Genomic DNA, 19939 nt, shown 5'->3' with positions numbered 1-19939 from the left:
GTGGGGGCCTGGTGGAGGCTGCCCCTGCACTGCTGGGGGGTGGGGGTGGTGGGAGACATGGGTGGGGGCCTGGTGGAGGCTGCCTCTGCACTGCTGGGGGGTGGGGGTGGTGTGAGACATGGGTGGGGGCCTGGTGGAGGATGCCCCTGCACTGCTGGGGGGTGGGGGTGGTGGGAGACATGGGTGGGGGCCTGGTGGAGGCTGCCCCTGCACTGCTGGGGTGTGGGGGTGGTGGGAGACATGGGTGGGGGCCTGGTGGAGGCTGCCCCTGGTGACTGGGGGGGTGGGGGTGGTGGGAGACATGGGTGGGGGCCTGGTGGAGGGTGCCCCTGGTGGCTGGGGGTGCAGGGGGACATGCGTTGGTGGGCAGTAGTGCAAGTTGACATGTGGGTTGGCTGGTGGACATGGCCATGGTGGATGGGGTGCCTGCATGACATGTGCTGGGTAGGCCCCTGTGGTGTGAGCCACCTGCAGGGGCCATGGAGGGTGTAGAGGGAACACCTGGGAGGACCCACACGTGCAATTCACGTGTGCTGCTCCCCGCGCACCCCTGTAATACACGTACCCTGATGATATCGCGTGTGGAACTTCCCGCGCACCCCTGTAATACACGTACCCTGATGGAATTGCTTGTGGAACTTCCCGCGCACCCCTGGAATACACGTACCCTGCTGAAGTTGCGTGGGATACTTCCCCCGCACCCCAAAATACATGTACCCTGATGAGATCGCGTGTTGACTTCCCGCGCACCCCAGAAATACACGTACCCCGCTCAATCGCGTGTGTAACTTCCCGCGCACCCCCGAAATACACGTACCCCGCTCAATCACGTGTGTAACTACCCGCGCACCCCCGATATACACGTACCCCGCTCAATCGCGTGTGTAACTTCACGCGCACCCCCGAAATACACATAGCCCGCTCCCCCAGGCCCGATCGCGTGAAAAAGTTCACGCGAACGCCTGAAATACAAGTAGCCCGCTCCCCCAGGCCCGATCGCGTGAAAAAGTTCACGCGAACCCCTGATATACACGTAGCCCGCTCCCCCAGGCCCGTTCGCGTGAAAAACTTCACGCGACCCCCTGATATACACGTAGCCCGCTCCACCAGGCCCGATCTCGTGAAAAACTTCACACGAACCCCTGAAATACACGTAGCCCGCTCAACCAGGCCCGATCGCGTGAAAAAGTTCACGCGCACCCCCGAAATACACATACCCCGCTCAATCGCGTGTGTAACTTCCCGCGCACCCCCGAAATACACGTACCCCGCTCAATCGCGTGTGTAACTTCCCGTGCACCCCCGATATACACGTGCACGCTCAATCGCGTGTGTAACTTCCCGCGCACCCCCGATATACACGTGCCCCGCTCGCACAGGACCAATTGCTGTATGTTGCCACTTTTGTAATGCGCAGGGACGCTACCTCCTGCCTTCGTGTGGCGGACGTGTTTCGGCTTGTGCGTGTCTTTGGCTGTGCGTGGCTTTGCCCTATTCAATTCCATGAATACGTGTGGTTCGAGTGCGTGTGGGCGTTCCGTCTGCTTCCCTGCAGTACATCCCCAGTTACGCCCTTATTTTCACGCGTTGTTCCCCATTCCGCGCGTTACGCCCTGTGTTCCACCCACTTTCTGGTGTATGCGCCGAGGTTGTGCACTTTCACTGTGCGCGTCGCGCACGCCTTTCGGGATGTTGCAGTGACTTGTGCGCCATGCACAGGTTTGGCGCACATCCCGAGGTAAACACGCGCAGGGACTTCCATGAATCGCACACGTGCGCGTGCGCCTGTTTTTTTGCGCTTGCGCCTGCTTGCGCCTGCTTGCGCCTGCTTGCGCCAAGATTTTCGGCGCACGTTTGTTCCATGAATCGGCCCCTAAGTCAACTCAAAACAGCTTTTAAAGCAAGAGCTGTCCGATGGGGCGAGAGATACATTTCCAAAATATACCTAAGCTGCCCTCTTTATCTTTATATGCAGACTTACATATACATATAAGACAGCCAGGTGAAATCTGTCAAATAAGATCCCCAGATTGCAGGAGGCCGATGCTAAAGGTAAGTTTAAATGTATCCAACCCTCAATAAATGAAGAAGCTGTGCATGAGGAAGCACAAAGTGTGCCTGCAAAATGCGGGTCAATTGAGATTTGGTTCAATTTCTGTTAATTTGTCATTGTTTCAGTGTTTGGCATAAGCGTGGGCATGCATCGAAGCTATGTTTTTTATAATTAATTGTATGAGTCAGGTTTTTATATATAGCTTGTTTGAATTTGTTAAAGCTGCTGTTTTATTTTGGGCTTGTTCTATGTGAATTTTATAAAAAATATGGTGCATGTTTTTAAATGTTGCTAACTTAATGGAGAAATACGATTAAATGAATATTGATTGAATAATATTGGCCATTACATGATAGGCTTTACAGATCACTACACTGCGGCTTTGGAGGTTACCTCCTAAGAATTATTTTGGCATGTAATGGCAATTTGTGTATTTTAAAGCACATGGGGCTTATTACATTGGTGGAAAAGTGGTTAGGAATAAAACCTAATAATTTTGTGTAGGATTTGGAGTCTCTTTTCTCTGCCCAAAAGGAGTTTTACACAAAACTTGGTAGCAAACATTGGCCAAAACATTGATCATTTGACAACCACTTAAATAGGGGTGTGTGGTGGTGTTAACTATGTTTCTGAATGAATTGCCTTGTTAATTTTAACTTATTAACAGTAACTTAATTGGATTTTAATAAATGGCAAATTAATTATGAAAAATGTGGCGTGCATTTGCCTTATCTGCCTATTATCCACATGCCAGATGGACAGAGTATCAAACGGTGACCATTTTTCCACTAAGAAACTATGTAATAATAAATGGAGGTGACACTAAAAGTAATATTTCAGATAACTTTAGTGCATGGTGGCATCAAATGCAAACACTTGTACAAAAAGCAGGGCCTTCACAGATTATTTAATAAAGGGAAGTTGAGTATGCATGCCAATTATTTGTCGATTATCCTCCTACTAACTGTGCAAAGGAACAAATTATGATCATTTTCTCCAGGACACAAACATGGGAACATGGTTCAATTATTTTGCTCATTAATACATTTGGCAGCTTGGCAAAATATCTGAAGATGACAGGGTTTTAACAATGACACTGCTATAATAAGTAAGGACATGTACTGAAAAATAATATGCATGGTGGCAACAAACTCAAATCTTGCATCTACATTGCAGGCTCATTTGTCAACATTCTTGCACAGTCCAGGACTCTTTCCTGGCTATACTGCTACTGAGGTCTCATCCCTTAAGCACCTCAACACCATGGCCCAGAGCAACTGGCGAGCAGCAATTTAAGGCTCCGCGAGCAAAATGTTGCTCCCGAGCTACACGTTGGGGATCACTGCTCTAGCTGGAGACCCACAATCCCAGGATTGACTGGCGTAAACGAGTTCTGACCTTTCCCCAAGACTGTGCCGACACCTGTTATAGCAAGGGATTCTCATTCAAAGGTCTTACAAACCCTGGTTTGTCGAAGAAAGAAACCATACTGGGCCTCACCAGTTCACTACCACCTAAATACTTGGATTACCAAGATGTCTTTCAAAAAGAGCAAGCGAACACCCTACCTCTGCACAGACCGTATGACTGCCAAATTGATCTGGTACCTGGAGCTCAAGTTCCCTGCAGCTCGATTTACGCCCTAACAGAACAGGAAAACCAGCATCTAGATCAGTATCTGGCAAATGGCTTTATTCGTCCATCCAAGTCCCTTGCATCCTCGCCCCTCTTTTTTGTGCCTAAAAGGGAGGGAGACCTGAGAACTTGCATCGACTACAGAGCACTTAACCAGATCACGGTAAAAATCCAGTACCCATTACCGCTTATCCCCAAGCTCTTGGATCAAGTGAAAAACGCTCAGATTTATACAAAACTAGACTTACGAAGGTCCTACTATCTAGTAAGAGCCAAAAAAGGAGATGAGTGGAAGACAGCCTTTCACACAAAATATGGCCTTTATGAATATCAGGTTATGCCCTTTGGACTATGTAATGCCCCGGCGGCGTTCCAATTTTTCATGAATGACGTGCTCCGCAAACTGTTGGATGTCTGCACTCTTGTCTATATTGATGACATTCTTATCTATTCGACCACCAGGGAGGACCACGTCAACCATGTCCGGGTAGTTTTGGAGAAACTGCGGCAACACCGGCTATATGCCAAATTGGAGAAATGCTTCTTTCATGTGACAGAGGTAGAATTCCTCGGCTTTATTCTCATACCACAGGACGTATACATGGACACGCGCAAGGTAGACGCTATCCTTAACTGGCCCTCACTGACATCCATAAAGGGAGTACAGAGTGTACTCGGGTTCGCCAACTTTTATCGCTGGTTCATTCCCGGGTTCTCCCAGATCGTCCACCCAATCACTTCTTTACTACAGAAAAATACACAATTTAATTGGTCAGCAGAGGCAGAGAAAGCCTTCCAGGAGCTAAAACAAGCATTTACCACAGCACCAATTCTACGGCATCCTCAACCAGAACTACCATACGTGGTCGAAACTGATGCTTCCAACATAGCAATGGGAGCAGTTCTGTCACAACGAGACCCCGAAACAGGTCCTTTGCATCCCGTGGCATTCTGGTCTCACAAGTTTTCAGCCCCTGAATTGAATTATGCAATCTCTGATAAAGAACTGCTAGCAATTAAGGCAGCATTAAAAGCCTGGAGACATTATCTTCTTGGAGAAAGACATACAGTCACCGTCGTCACGGATCATTGCAATCTACAATATCTGAAGACCGCTAAAGCGCAATCATCATGCCAACTCTGCTGGGCTCTCATCTTTGCGGAATACGACTTCGTCATCACCTATAGACCAGGAGTACGCAATGGAAAAGCAGACGTTTGTCTCGCATGAGTGAGGGAGAAGAGGCATTCACTACACCAGACCCTGTGGCCATCATCCCTGAAGGACGAATCCAAGGCATGATTGCTGCAACCACCACTCTAGACAACTTAAGATCTGACCTGCAACACTTTATGAGTCCACCAGCACAACAGGAATGGCTAGGGAAGGGAGACCAGTATACAATCGTGGACAACCTACCATACTACCAAGAATGATTGTATATCCCAGATAAGAAATTACAGAATCAAATCATCGCAAGCTATCACGATTCATTAGTTGAAGGTCATCCGGGAATAGCCAAAACCCAAGCTAAAATAAAGAAATTTTACTGGTGGCCAACTTGGCCATATCTGGGACCCTACACTATCAAGGCTGTAATCAAACCTGCGGCCATGAAATTAGAATTACCGTCTCATATGCGGATCCACCCGGTGTTTCATGTCTCCCTCCTAAAACCATTGAGACTAGGTACACGGATTGATACTCCACCGGATCCCGAAATAGTTGAGGGAGAACCAGAATACAAAGTTAAAAGGATCCTAGACTCTAAAATGGTCCGGTCCAAGTTATACTACCTTATAGACTGGAAAGGTTATGGACCCCAAGATCGGACCTGGGAACCCAATGAGCATGTCCATGGTCCACGATTAATCAGGCAGTTCCACCACAATAACCCCACTAAACGACGGTTAGGGGGGAAACCACCCATGATAGGGGTTTTGAGGGGGAGAGTTGTCATGGCCAAAGGCCTCAGAACACAAAAACCACACCATCTAGTGATGGTGGAAATGGGTCACTTGACTCACTTATGTTCCTTCGGGACCTATATACACAGGGGCCCTGGCTGGACTCAGTCCTGGCACCTTTGGCGCCGGGCTCATAAAGAAATGTGAACAGGAACACTTTATTTCAGTGCAGGAGTGCTTTTACTTTATTTCAGTGCAGGAGTGCTTTTATTTTACATGAACTTTCCAGATTCAAATCCCAGTATGTACAGCATGGATATAGTCGGCATCCCTGCCTGGTGCCTCTGCGTATGTCCCAGGCCGATGACACAGTCATCCCCGATTTCATCCTAGCCCTTGTTGTGGTGTACAGCACCTCTATCCATCTGACAAACCTTTCCCCAAACCCAAATTCCAGTAGCACTGCCAATAGCTACTCCCAGTATATGGAATCAAATGTTTTAATATCGTCCAATGACAATACCGCAAAGGGACCCTTCTCCTCCACTATGTGCTCCATGACATGTTGGAGTCTGCGAAGGTTTGCCGTTGTGTTGTGACCCGGTACAATGCCATTCTGTTCGCTATGATCCAGTCCGCCCACCACCCTAGAGAGCCGTTTGGGCACTATAGTGGTCAATATTTTAACGTCAAAATTAAGCATTGCCAATGGGCGGTACAAGTCGCATTCATCTGTGGGCTTTCTCGGTTTGGGTATTGGGACCACTAATGTCTCCCTCATACTCTTTGGCAATACTCCCACTTCCTACGCCTCCTTGAACACCTCATGTAGCAGTGGCGTCAGGGATGGTTCATATACTTCGTTTCCGGGGGTTTGGCTAGTGGCTAGGGATCTGATTGCTTCGCTGATGTCCTCATCAGAGAAGTCCCCATCTAGTGCCTCACGTTGTGTTGCACCTAACTTGGGGAGCCCGATCTCCTCCAGTGTGCACTGGATGTCGTCCTGGGGCACCGGAGTGTCATTGGCATACAACCGGGAGCAAAATGACGTGAAAGTATCATTAATTGACTGCTCTGTCCGGTGAGTCGTGCCCTCGTCATCCTTGAATGCAGTTGTTAGGTGTCTCGGCTGTTCCCTCCTACAGAGCCATGCTAATAGCCTACTTGGTTGTCCCCTTCCCTGTGTGCATTGATAGTTTTTGTAATATAAGCAGACATGGAAAGCCTCCCCCATGCCTCTTGGCAGTTGGGTCTCGCTTCACCCAGCGCAACTTCCGCATCCCTGGTCCCTTGGATGGTGGCCTCCATCTGTTTGATTTCTTCCTCCCACTTTTCCAATTCCACCCGTAGGGTCTTCCTGATGCCCCCTGCACCGGCTATAACCTCACCCCGCACAACTACTTCAGTGCTTCCCACACTGTGTCCCAGTGTTCTACACTGCCCACATTTTCCTGTATGTATCTCGCAAGCTTATGCAGGAGGTCCCCTCTGAATGTCTGATCTGTAAGCGCTTCAGTGGGCATGCGCCATAGAGCGATGGGGGGCCTAGGGCCCCGTATCGTCCAGTTCACCATCAGAGGCGAGTGGTTGGAGATCGGTCTGCCCAGATATTGAGCATATTCAATTTGTGGGAGCTGGGTTCTGCCTGTGATTATGTAGTCTATTCTGGTGTATAGACCATGAGGCAGGGAGAAATAAGAGTATCCTCTGTCTCTGGGGTGCAGCTCTCACTAGACATCAACTAAGTCCATGTGGGCCGGTCCTGCGTTTAGTGCCATGGGAGCTGCTGCCATTCGAATCAATGCTGGGACAGACCTATCTAAGTCCAGATCTCTAACGCACTTAAAATCCCTACCCTAGATGAAGTGCGCAGGGTATCCTAGTGTGCGCTGACGAGTCTGCCCGCCCCGGCAGCCATTTCTGATGCTTTGGGCCCCAGTGTCTTTTGCCTTTTAAGTGCGTGATCTGGTCAGTTCAGCGGGCAAAGACCCGTTGCTGAGAGCCCTATGATGGCTGTCCGCTGCGCCGCCCTCCTGGGCACTTGCAGAACATTAGGACCACTTACCATAATGCAGGGGCCAGCGCAACAACCCACTCGTCATCACTGCGCTGATGCAGACAGGTGCTAGCTTGTCATGCTCCTGCTGTCGTGGGCAAGGTAGGATCCAAAGGGCAGGTTGCTGCGTATCTGTAGACAGGGGTCTGTGTTACACAAAGATGTCTCTATGCAGGCTTGTGGAATAACGCGGGCACCTTAGTTGATTTATATTAATGTTCTTTCCAGCCAAAGTAGGTAGTGCCCCGCTGTGAATCGCCCCCTATTCCCTGTCGCATGGGCTGGGCATCAGTGGCCTTCAGACCGATCACCACTGTCAGGGATTTTGCAATCCACTGAGCACATGGAGCGGGGCCTTTGGGCGTGATTCATCCTCAGTGCTGGCCGGGATCTGCGGTGCTCCTTTGCCCGTTGGTACTATTACACTGCCACATGGCTTACCTCTACAGCACCTGCATTCAGGGTGGCTCAGGTCTGCTCTATCCGTATCCCAATGCCGTCCTTCTTGGATTGCCAGAGGCGCTCAGCACGCCACCATCACACGCGTGGCACGTCTCAGTGGGGGAAGATGGCGGTCTGTGGATCGGTGCAGCTTTCCTTGTCCTCCCCCAACTGCCAGGTCAGCGCCTTCTTGCATTGGGGTCGTTGTCCCTTTCCTCCTAGTTGCCCCCCTGTGTCTCAAATCTCATGCAGGCGCAAGGCTGCTCGGTGCTCCTCTCTGATGTCCCGGTGCCCGTCTCTTTCAAGGATGTGTGCAGGTTGCTCTGCCCTGTGGAGACCACCGCGCATCGCCACCTCACTGCTCCGTTTCGCTCCGGGTGGCCTGCCTTGCTGGTTATCCTGGTGACAGGAGTGTTCGCCCTGAGCTGAGGGAACGTTTGATTCTTCACTCGAAATCTCCCTTTTTGAAGATTCTCGCGGTTGACCCTGCCCCTCCTCCTCACCGCCGCCGGGCCCCAGCCGCAGTCATCATCTTTCTCGATCTGGGCGGCTCATTCTCCGATGCTCAGAACTGCAGTGTTTTGGCTCCGATTTTTGTCGGATTTACTCTGGGGACCTCGGGAAACGTTTCACCCCTCCGTGGAGGTGATTATTATTTTAGCAGCTTTCTTTGTGTTTGCAGCATCAAGATCAACAAAAGGATCTCGGTGGGAGCTCTGCTCAGCAACCTCCTCAAGCCATGAGCTCAGGCCACGCCCCCAATGTTCCCCTATGACAATGAATGATTCAACTCACAGTACCCTTGGGTATCCAAAAAGTCTGTTTTTTACTTGGGAATTGTGTACCTTGGTACTATGACTCCTCATGTTGCAAGCTGTCCAAGCACATTCGTGCAATACTACATTTGAAAAAAGATTCTTCTTCTCTGTGGGGTTTTATTGTAGGGCTTAACCATCATAGCTGTAGGTTGAGCACCGCTACTAAGCAGGATAATGGCCTGGCAAATCAAATATGTTACTGATCCACTCCCTATGTGGAAAAACCATGATTACCTCTGCCACGTGTTACTAGAAAACACAAGGTGGAATTTCAAAGTACACCTTACCTCAGAAAAATATATGTTTGGTGTTTTTTCATATTTCTATATTTTGAAAATACACTTTTCATTTTGGTGGCTTGTGGTAGAAGAGTCCAGTAAATGTGAAGATGAAATGACATCTGTCAAATTACAATTCTTTTTATCTTCAAAGACGTGAAATAAATCCCAGGACTACTGAGTGAGGAGATATGCAGCCGGTGGCTTAGCTTTTCCTTTCATATGTTGCAGGTGACACATGAGCATTAGAACATGTGTTAGCCAGTGTGCCAGAGAACACAGCACAGGTCCGCTTGTCTTCTATGGTAATATGTTCCATCTCACTTAAATAACAACAGCACACCACAAGCCCAAACTACCCTATTTTACTTGGGGACACTTACGGACAAATTTCCTGGGGAAGTACTGGGGAAGTACTGCAGGGAAATACACGGAACGCACACATGCACCCGAACAACCTGTATTCATGGATTCGAATACGGGAAACCAGCGCACGGCAAAAGACGCGCATAGGCTTCAACGCGTCTGCCACACGAAGGCAGGCGGAAGCGTCCCCGCGCACAGTATAAAAGTGCATGCAAACAACAAACACGTATATACAGCTACGATGAATGCCACATTTGTCGCAGCACTGATTGTGGGACACCGCAGGAGGAGGAGAATAGCCAGGGCCTGCATTTTATTACCCCGGACCAGCCTTTTTGGGATGCCTGACGACCACGTCTATGGGAGGTATAGGTTTCCACCTCCTATCATCCTAGATCTCGTCAGGGAGTGGGAAGATGACCTTACATCCCCCACCCTGTGCTCTCAAGCATTGAGCCCCTTGGAGAAGGTTCTCAATGTCCTGCATTTTTTGGCCACTGGGTCATTTCAGCAGACTACTGCCATAGTGGGTGGGGTCTCACAGGCCACGCAGTCACGCTAACTACACCAGGTGTTGGCAATCATCACTGCACACACCCCTCAGTCACTTAAATAACAACAGCACACCACAAGCCCAAACTACCCTATTTTACTTGGGGACACTTAGGAACAAATTTCCACAGGAGCACAAGACACAGGGCCCGATTCATGGAAGAAGCGTGCGCCGAAAAAAGTGGCGCAAGCTGGCACAAGCAGGCACAAGCGTGAAAAAGGAAGCGCACGCCCAAGCTTGTGATTCATGGAAGTCCCTGCGCGTGTCTTTCTCGGGATGTGCACCAAACCCGTGCGTGGCGCACACGTCATTGCAACATCCTGAACGCTGTGCGCGACGCACATGGGGAAAGCGCACAACGTCCGTGCACACACCAAAAAGGGGGCAGGACACGGGGCGTAACATGCGGAATGGGGAAAAACGCGTGAAAAAGAGGGCGTATCTGGGGAAGTACTGCAGGGAAATACACGGAACGCACACATGCACCCAAACAACCTGTATTCATGGATTCGAATACGGGAAACCAGCGCATGGCAAAAGACGCGCATAGGCTTCAACGCGTCCGCCACACGAAGGCAGGCGGAAGCGTCCCCGCGCACAGTATAAAAGTGCACGCAAACAACAAACACGTATATACAGCTACAATGAATGCCACATTTCTCGCAGCACTGATCGTGGGACACCGCAGGAGGAGGAGAATAGCCAGGGCCTGCATTTTTTTACCCCGGACCAGCCTTTTTGGGATGCCTGACGACCACGTCTATGGGAGGTATAGGTTTCCACCTCGTATCATCCTAGATCTCGTCAGGGAGTGGGAAGATGACCTTACATCCCCCACCCTGTGCTCTCAAGCATTGTGCCCCTTGGAGAAACTTTCAATGTCCTGCATTTTTTGGCCACTGGGTCATTTCAGCAGACTACTGCCATAGTGGGTGGGGTCTCACAGGCCACGCAGTCACGCTACCTACACCAGATGTTGGCAATCATCACTGCACACCCCTCAGTCCGCAGGCACATATACATGCCCAGAACACCCGCAGAAAGGCAGGCCGTGGTCCAGGACTTTTACAGGGTGGCACACTTCCCCAGAGTGCTTGGTGCCATAGATTGCACCCATGTGGCCCTACGTCCACCTAGGGCCACTGAGCACATCTATCGAAACCACAAGCACTGGCATTCCAAAACCTTCAGGTTGTATGCGATGCTAAAGGAATCATCACCTCTGTCTATGCAAACTACCCTGGCTCCACCCATGACAGTTTCATATACAGAATGTCCTCCCTGAGCCGGGCCCTGGAAACTGGGCAGCATGGCGACACATGGCTCCTAGGTGAGTACAAATGTCTGTGCACATGCATGCAAGTCACACAGAGACAAATACCCAAACCCTAATAATCTCAACTATTATCACCTCCCCAGGGGACAGTGCCTACCCTCTGAGCAACCACATGATGACGACAATCCGGAACCCCACTACACCACCCCAGGTAAGATACAACGATGCCCATATTGCAACCAGGGGCATAGTGGAATGCACATTCAGAGTGCTCAAGTCACGCTTCCGCTCCCTTGACCGCTCTGGTGGGCAGCTACTATATGCACCCCCAGTAGTGTGCAGGATCATTGTGGCAGCATGTGTCCTGCACAATGTTGCAACACGGCGGGAGGTACCAGTGGACATGGTGGTGCCCCCTCATCCCCAACCAGATGGCACAGGCGCTGCCCTTGGGAGAGGATAGGGCAGTGGCGAGGCAGCCCAGACCCAGCTTGTGGCCACATTCTTCACCTAAACTCCCACCCCTGCGGAGTGCACAGTCCTGGCAAATACCAGGTGACAATCGATGATGACAAAGAGACAGTCAACTGTCACAACCTTACCACCCTGAGAATGTTGCCATGGAAGTGCTACATTGTGTGCATCCTTAGCTACTTAAACATAACCAATCCTGTGTGACCAAAAGGAACACATGCAAGGTGTGTATCACACACCCCTGCAAAACAGTCCATCACAATCCCTGGTATGTCACCCAAACCCTCCCAAACCACATCACCCTTGTCTTCTACACCATCACATGGCATGCAATAGCAAATGGCCAACACATGACCAATAATATACAAAGTGACATGTCATAAATGAAAACTTGTATGAGACAATGAGGTCTGACATGGAATCAGATGAAATGACTGACCAACAACCTCCCACACATACAAAGTCAGACACAAATGCTTTCCAACAGTCGTAGCATGAACACAACACTGAATGCCCGTTCACATGCACATTTGGCATGGCAAAATCCTGACTCCCGAACCCATGTGGTGTGTGTGTCTCCTGCAACACACTGCTCAGCATGCAGCACAGTGAGCAGCAGCCATACTGTTGCAGATACACCTTGAGCATCACATGAAAAAGACTAATGAAATCTAGAACCAAATGACGCATGTACAGGGTACCCAAATGGTAATAGATCATGTGCTGCATGGACACCGCGGGCATGAGAATGCAATCTGTGTGCACCTGTGGCCATGGAAGTGTGGATGTACGTGTGGTGGATCATTGTTCAACTGTGTGTGTCATTAGGGACATGCACTCAATGTATGCATGTGAAATCAAGTGACCCTCAGTGTCCTGTACACATCAAATGTGAACATTTGCCATGTGAACACCCCAGCATGTAAAACCACCCCAATCCCCTGACACCTGAAAAGTAAAGACAACACATGAACAGGCATTGAGCAGCACAACACATCATGTACACAGTACCCCACAATTACAATGTCAGAGTGCCCAAAACACTGTAGGCCAAGACAACTGTCCAACAACAATTTGCCCTCCCTTACACATCACCATGACCTTCTGAACAACTGTCACTGGGGTATGTAGCCTTCTTCCTCCAAGTCTACCTGGCCACAGGATCACCCTACCCCTTGGTCTCCATGTTCCAGGTTGCGTGTAAATAGGGTCCAGCCCCCTCAGAGTCCACCTTGACTGCTAAAAATACCAAATCGCATAGAACTCCAAGTAGGAAAACCCACAAACCAGGGAAAAAGGCTGTAAGCACCAGAAAACCCCGGAAGAGTCTCCAGTAGATGACTTGAAGTAGCAGGAAATGTCAAAGCACGTGTACAAGCACAATGATAGAACAACCAAGGTAGCACAGTTGAACAATGGTCCAACAGGATGGGTACCATTTACGGTACATTACATACAATGATGATGCAACAACTGATGGGTAGTGTCACAGCTCCGGTGTCCAGGCGCATGATTAGCGCGAACCAACCACCCCCTCCGTGGTCTGGCCGCCTGCAAGGTCAAACTAACACAGGCCTCTGAGACCCCGGCAGGGAAGGAGGGTCAGGGATATGTTGCATGGACAGGCATTATTATTCAGGATAACCGGAAAGAGGGGCAGGAGAGTGGATGTGGATTTGCAAAGGAAAGTAGGCAAAATACAACTAATCACAAAAACACATACTCAATTAGAGAAATGCACATAATGCACATTGTACCAAATTAGTCAAATGCAAGCCAAAGAGACACTTATCTCTGGGGTGAGTGCTGGCCTCCTGCCTGCGCACTCTCAGGTCCGGTAACTGGAGCACTTCAATGCTGCAAAGAGAGGGTGAGTTACTGATCTGAATGTGTGTTTACAACACACACACACACAACCCCATCCATGCCTCAAATAACGGGACTCCTCCACAAACAAACACCCCTGTCTGCTGCCATGTACCCGTACATTAGCTTGGCCCACCGATGGTACATACACTGTCTATGCAGTAAGGCCGGCGCATGTGGCTGCGCGGGAAATGGAAGACCAATGGGTCAAGAATCAGACATGATAGAATGGTCCCTGGGTGAGCTGCAAGACGCGTATAGCAAGGTGCAACTTCAGTACAAGTTGTGTTTTGGCCAACGCAGATTTAAATAGGCAGTGCACGTGGCAATTTGCACATGCAAATGACATGCACTCACCACAAGTCTGAGCCTCGCTGGTCTTCCCTGTGTGCTGTATCAGTTTCTGGCTAGGAACGCTACTACACTAATTACTCAGCTTCAATGGAGCAGGGGGTACTGGAGGATATGTTTGATGGCCCCTGTGTGTGCCCCTGACAACTTGCAAAGGCAATTGGCATTTGGCCCTCAACACATATCAGCTGTACTGTGTGCTTCCCCAACAATGCCTGGCAAACCTCCCCAGCACTGGTGCTACTTAGCATCCATGTGCAAGTGGCCTGGTGGAAGGTAGTCTGCGGTGTGGGCACTTGTGTTTCACACCTTGACAGGAGCTCCTGGAAACACGTCTGCTTCTGTCGGACATCTGAGCACAAGCCGTGTGCATCTGCTTGCGCACACATCCACACGTCTGCACCACCGAACGTGGCAAGTTTCCTGGATTAGTCGTCCCTGTGTCTGCTCTCAAAGGTAGTCTGGAGGCTCATCTTCCTGCAGAAAGGGCATTAAACGAAGGAATAAGGCTGGAAAGTTCCCTGTGTGAGTCTACATGCTGGTTGTCACTGGGCCAGGTTACAGAGCAACATCCAAACTCATCCCACTATCAGTGTCACTTTGACAGGCCAAGGGCGCAGGCTACTGTCTACAGCATGAAGTGCATCAAGCACATATACAGGCAAGAAAATAACATACATCACAATCCACATCAATTAATGGAGAAATCAATCACATTCTCACCCAAATTAATCGCAGACATGGGGTGGATGAAACGCAACCAATACCCACTAGGGGTGTTAACACAAGTAGTACAGCAGCAGACAGGCCACAGTTATGAGGCAAGTCTAAATCCTTGTGTAATATTTTGTTACAACCAACCCATCCCTGCGAGCCCATGGATAAGGGAAGCAGGAGTGGCCTATGTGAGTCAGGACCCCAAGCTGCAAACACATACACAAGACAAGCTTGAAGGGCCCAGCTGGAACAGACAGTGGATGCTTTCAAAAGCCACAAAGCACCACACCGTCACATGAAAGCACAATAGACAAACAACATTAAACTATATTAACTAATTAAACTAACAATGAACAACCTACATAACCTAATTAAAATAACTATCAAATAGTTAATATTAACTAACTAAACTAAAAGCAAAAATCAAAAATGGCCACATACGACCCAGGGGTGGAGGTACCTAGGAAGGGGGAAGGTACAGGGTGCACCTCAACACCCACATGTGATGATCTTGAGACAAAAAAAACCCTCCATGGGCTCAACGCCTGCACAGCGTGACCTGTGTGGGAGATATCTTGTCGTCCGAGTCTGCCTCATCCTGAATCGGAGGACGTGGGTCAGGAGCCTGACCATGCCTAGGCGCAGTTTGGCCCTCGTCGGCAGCAAGTCTGCTGGACGGGTGAGCCTGGTTCTGTGCGGCAATGACACGCAGGTATACATGCAGAATCTCCCGTGATACACGTGCTTCCTCTTGCAAGGTAACACGTGTAACACGGAGTTCTTCCTGCGTGGTCTGGCTGGACAACTGATGCACCTCCAGGCAAGCATGTAGCTCAGCCGAAATGGTACGCTCAAGCTGCTCAAACCTCTCCTCTGACCGCACCCTCTGGGACATCAAGAGGGCACCCAGAGTGGATCTGAGGGACTGATCCTCAGCCCTCAAGGCCTCCATGTGTGCCTCTGTGTGAGCAGTAATTGCTTGACGCAGAGATAACACTTCAGCCTGGCGTGCCCTGTCAGAGGCCGCCATGCCCAGCCTGAGCGAGCGGGCCGTGGACTGCGCCGCCTGCCGCTGGAGAAGCCCCTGTTTAGCAGGAGGGAGCATGGATTGGGCCACACGTTCCATGCTCACACCGATGTTATCAAGTGCTGCCCCCTGATGTTCTGAATTGGCAGTCATGTCTTGCTCCCACTCAGTATACCTCAGTGGCGCGCAGCCACCGCGTTGCTGGGCTTGAAGCCTGCGGTACCCAAGGACCGGGCATCCTTGTTGGGTTGGCACCGCCCACGGCTGCACGACTACATGCCCCCGTCTACGTGATGCCCCAGACACATCAGCGACTGATGTGGAGGGTGACCCTGCGTCCCGATCCAACACAGGCGGAGGTCCCACCACTGTCTGGCCCATCTGTGCAGGTGTTGCGGTAAGAGGAGTGTCCACATCAGAATCACTCACCCCTGACGTATGGAACTGATGCACATACAACTCGACATGGTCGTCAGAGTGGTTATCTGGGCTGGACTCATTGCCAGCCAAAGACAAGATGGACTGTAGCACACGTGGGTTCTCGTGGTCTACCACCCCAAAACCCCCACTTGTGCCAGCTTGCGGTTGTGATAACAACCCTGTGCCTGGCATGACAACACCATCCTCTGCCTCCATTGCGTCATCATCTGAAAAGTGGAGAGAAAAAAACATTAGTACACATGTTAGAAGCACTTAACACAGTCACACATGGACATCACACAGACAGCCAACACATTAAGCAGACATGTCACACACAAAAGAGAACCTGCCATGCATGCCTGGTCAATTTGACATTGCATCAGGGAGCACGCATGTAGAACGGTGAACATGGCTCCGAAGTGCGTTGATGCAGTGCAGAACATGTGTACGTTACTCACTATCTACATGAACAAGTACTTCATGATGTGCATCAAAACACTTGAAGGCAGTGCATGGGCAAGTTCAGGCATCACTTGCAATGTGCATGCAATGGGTTGCATGGCTACAAGCAACCCCCTCACCCCCCGAGTGAAAATGCAGGGATGCCTTGCATGGTGGCAAAAGGGTGACCAGAGACCTTTGTATTGGCAGCCAGTGTTGAATACCATCAATCAACTGACAACACAGCAGATGATGATGGGATAGTAAGCAGGACACATGACGAACCCTCAGTAGTACACCCTTGTGTGCAAAACCCACTACACCAGTTGGACAGAGTCAGTGGGCCTGAAACTGGGGGAGGACTGTGCCCCACACAGACTGTGACACCCTAAACATGTGTGTGATGCAGGACTGGGCCAGAGTGGCCATGGGATGGATGGTGGAATGGCATGAAATGTCGGTCACCCTGGACACGTACTACAATGAGCATCCAGTCAAGGACACATAGGGGGACGTGTGGAATGCACATGGAGCATAAATGGGCAATCAGGTCCCGGCAGAGCATCTGCCATCTGCACAGTCCAAGTGAGTCACCCTGCATGAAGGACAGAGGATGTACCCCACTGCATGTGTCTGGCAGGTTGGCTGGTGGAAGTTACCATGTACACAGGAGGCTTGAAAAGGCCATTGCAGTACCGCAAAATGATGCACAACAGTGCAGTGGTGAAATTGGGGTGCAGGGGGGGTGGAGGGGCAAGGGAGCATGCCTACGTGGAGTACCCGCATGCAGGCAGGGGACACATGCACGTCAGTCATGCAATGACATAGTCCCAGTGCTGAGAGGAAGGACACCCCAGGCTACATGCAGAAGGGCCAGTGAGCTGGAACATGGACTGGACGGGCATCCGGGTGACTATCATGTGAGTATGGTGCAAGTGTGGTGATGAGGACAGTCCCTGTCTGCTCAATATGTCCTCCATACTGCAAAGCAGGCATGCATCAGTGAAGAATTGCATGACTTGCACATGAAAACGGTTCTAGGTCAAATGTTCGAATGCAAACAATCAAATGACCAAAGGGTCGAAACAAAAGGACCAAAGAACCAAAGGGTCAATTCTTTTGGGCCAATAGTTTGGGGGTTCCCCCACAACCCTAGTTACTGTAGCATAAACCACTTTTATTTTTAACTACACGAAAACCATTAACCATATATATTCTGTCTGAGAATTTTGTCTTAGGTCCAATTACCTCGACCCTTTCATCATTCAATCCTTTTGGTGTTGAATCTTTGACAGGACACCCATGAGAACCATGTACACCTGACAGGAGGCCCTGCGTCAGTGGCTGCTGGGTGCCCTGGAATGGACCCTGCACAGTAACATCTGCTGGGCCAGGGTCATTGACCGGGACTGTCCTGGTTGGTAGACTCACAACCGGGATCGTGTTGGATGCATCTGCCCCTGCAGTTGTCAACACCTGGCTGGTCGGGGCAGCAGATGGGATTACTGCCCCAGGGACACATGCCGCGGTCTCGACAGCCCTGCGTGCACCTACAGTGTGCCTCCTGACCACCTGTAAATCTTCCTTGGACTCATCAAGTGCCAACGCAGCCTGTGCTGGCAGACCCTGAGCCTGGGTGGTGGTGTCTACAGCTGCACCTGCAGCCACCACTACCCATGGGCCCGTGGCAGTTGGCAGTTGATGAAACGGACTGCCGGGTCACACGGGCGCCAGTGCCAGATGCAAGAACGGCATCTCCTGAAGCCACAGGGGGTGGTGGCATGACTGAACCAACATGTGGCACAACATCTTCCGGAGCTGGCGCACCCCTGCCTCTTCCCCATCTGCAGCCAGCCTGGACACCCTGGAGTCCCCCTACTCCCTGGTCACCCCGGCCACGTCCCTGACCACGCCCACCACGAGGAGTACGCCCAGCTGAGGCACCCCTCACCTTTGGTGGCCTCCCAACCATGGCACAGATGGAGTAGTGTTGGCACAGATGGAGAAGTGCCAATGGGAGGTGTACACGACAATTGTCCTGGGCATTTGGGGTAAAGGAGGTAGGATACAAGATGTTATAAGCACCCCTGCACCTGCAAGGCTGTATGTGACCCCGGTGCTGAAGTGACGGGTCACACAACGCTCAGGCACCTCAAAATTGCACATGGAAGACCACGCTCCTGCCCAAAAGGCCATTTTCCTGCCCCCAAGAGCCCCAAACACGCTCCCACCTGCCATCTGCTGCTGCCTGCCTGCCTGCTGCCCACCTGCCCTGCTATTTGGTGCCTGCACGTCAGCCTTCTGCCTCGGGGGTCACCCACACCTGCCTCGGGGGTCGCCATGTCGGGGCAAACACCATCCGAGACCACTGGCGACCCCCAGCCAGAGAGGCAGAGGGCTACCAGCTTCAGTGAGAAGGAAGTTGGTGTCCTGGTGGAGCAAGTTCTGGGGCATTATGATGCCCTCTTCACACCATTGTGCGCTGACAAAGAAGAATGGGAGAGGATCTGGGAGGACGTTGTGGTTGCCATCAACGCGGAGGGTGTGGCAACTCGCAACATCAAGCACGTCCGGAAGCGATTGGAGGACTTCAGGTCCAGGACCCTCAACAAGGCCCGGCGCCTCATGAAGGCAGAGGATGCAGAGGGGTGCCGGGTCACCCTGACTAACATCCAGATGAGGGTCCTGGAACGCATAAGCCGAGGGCTCCACGCCCAAATCCTTCGGAGGAAGACCCGTCTGGAGTCGAGTGGTAATTGGCCAGGCATTGCTGTGTGAAACAGGGCATGTTGCAGTGTGCTGGTAGTCAGCTACTTTCCTGTATGCTTAACATAGGCTCTGTATGGATATGTGTGTGCAGGGACATCATGGTAATGTATGTGAGAGCAGTAATGCGTGAACCACATGGATGGTGCATGTGTTCCAATGCAACATGGGGAGAAGCATGCGGAATGCACAAATGAATGCATGCCTGTCGCTGTTTTTGGACATGGATGGGGGTGAGAGATGGGTGCTGCTCTCATGTACATGTATGGTGTACATGTCTGTGTGTCTGAGAAGTGTGTGTGTGACTTTGAAACGCCATGGATGCATGACACATGTCCGTGACGATGTGTAGATTCACTTATGCAGTCTAGTCACCCTTGTATCCACTGTGTCTGTGGTGAACGAGCCATGATGCATGACCCTCCGGTGATGAGTGTGCATGGGATCAGTATGAGCCATGATGTATGTGAGTTTTAAGGCAACATTTATGTCA

Source organism: Ambystoma mexicanum, chromosome 2q, assembly GCF_040938575.1.
Source record: "Ambystoma mexicanum isolate Mex_15411 chromosome 2q, UKY_AmexF1_1, whole genome shotgun sequence".
Classification (NCBI taxonomy): Eukaryota; Metazoa; Chordata; class Amphibia; order Caudata; family Ambystomatidae; genus Ambystoma; species Ambystoma mexicanum.
This window is presented reverse-complemented; position numbering follows the sequence as displayed.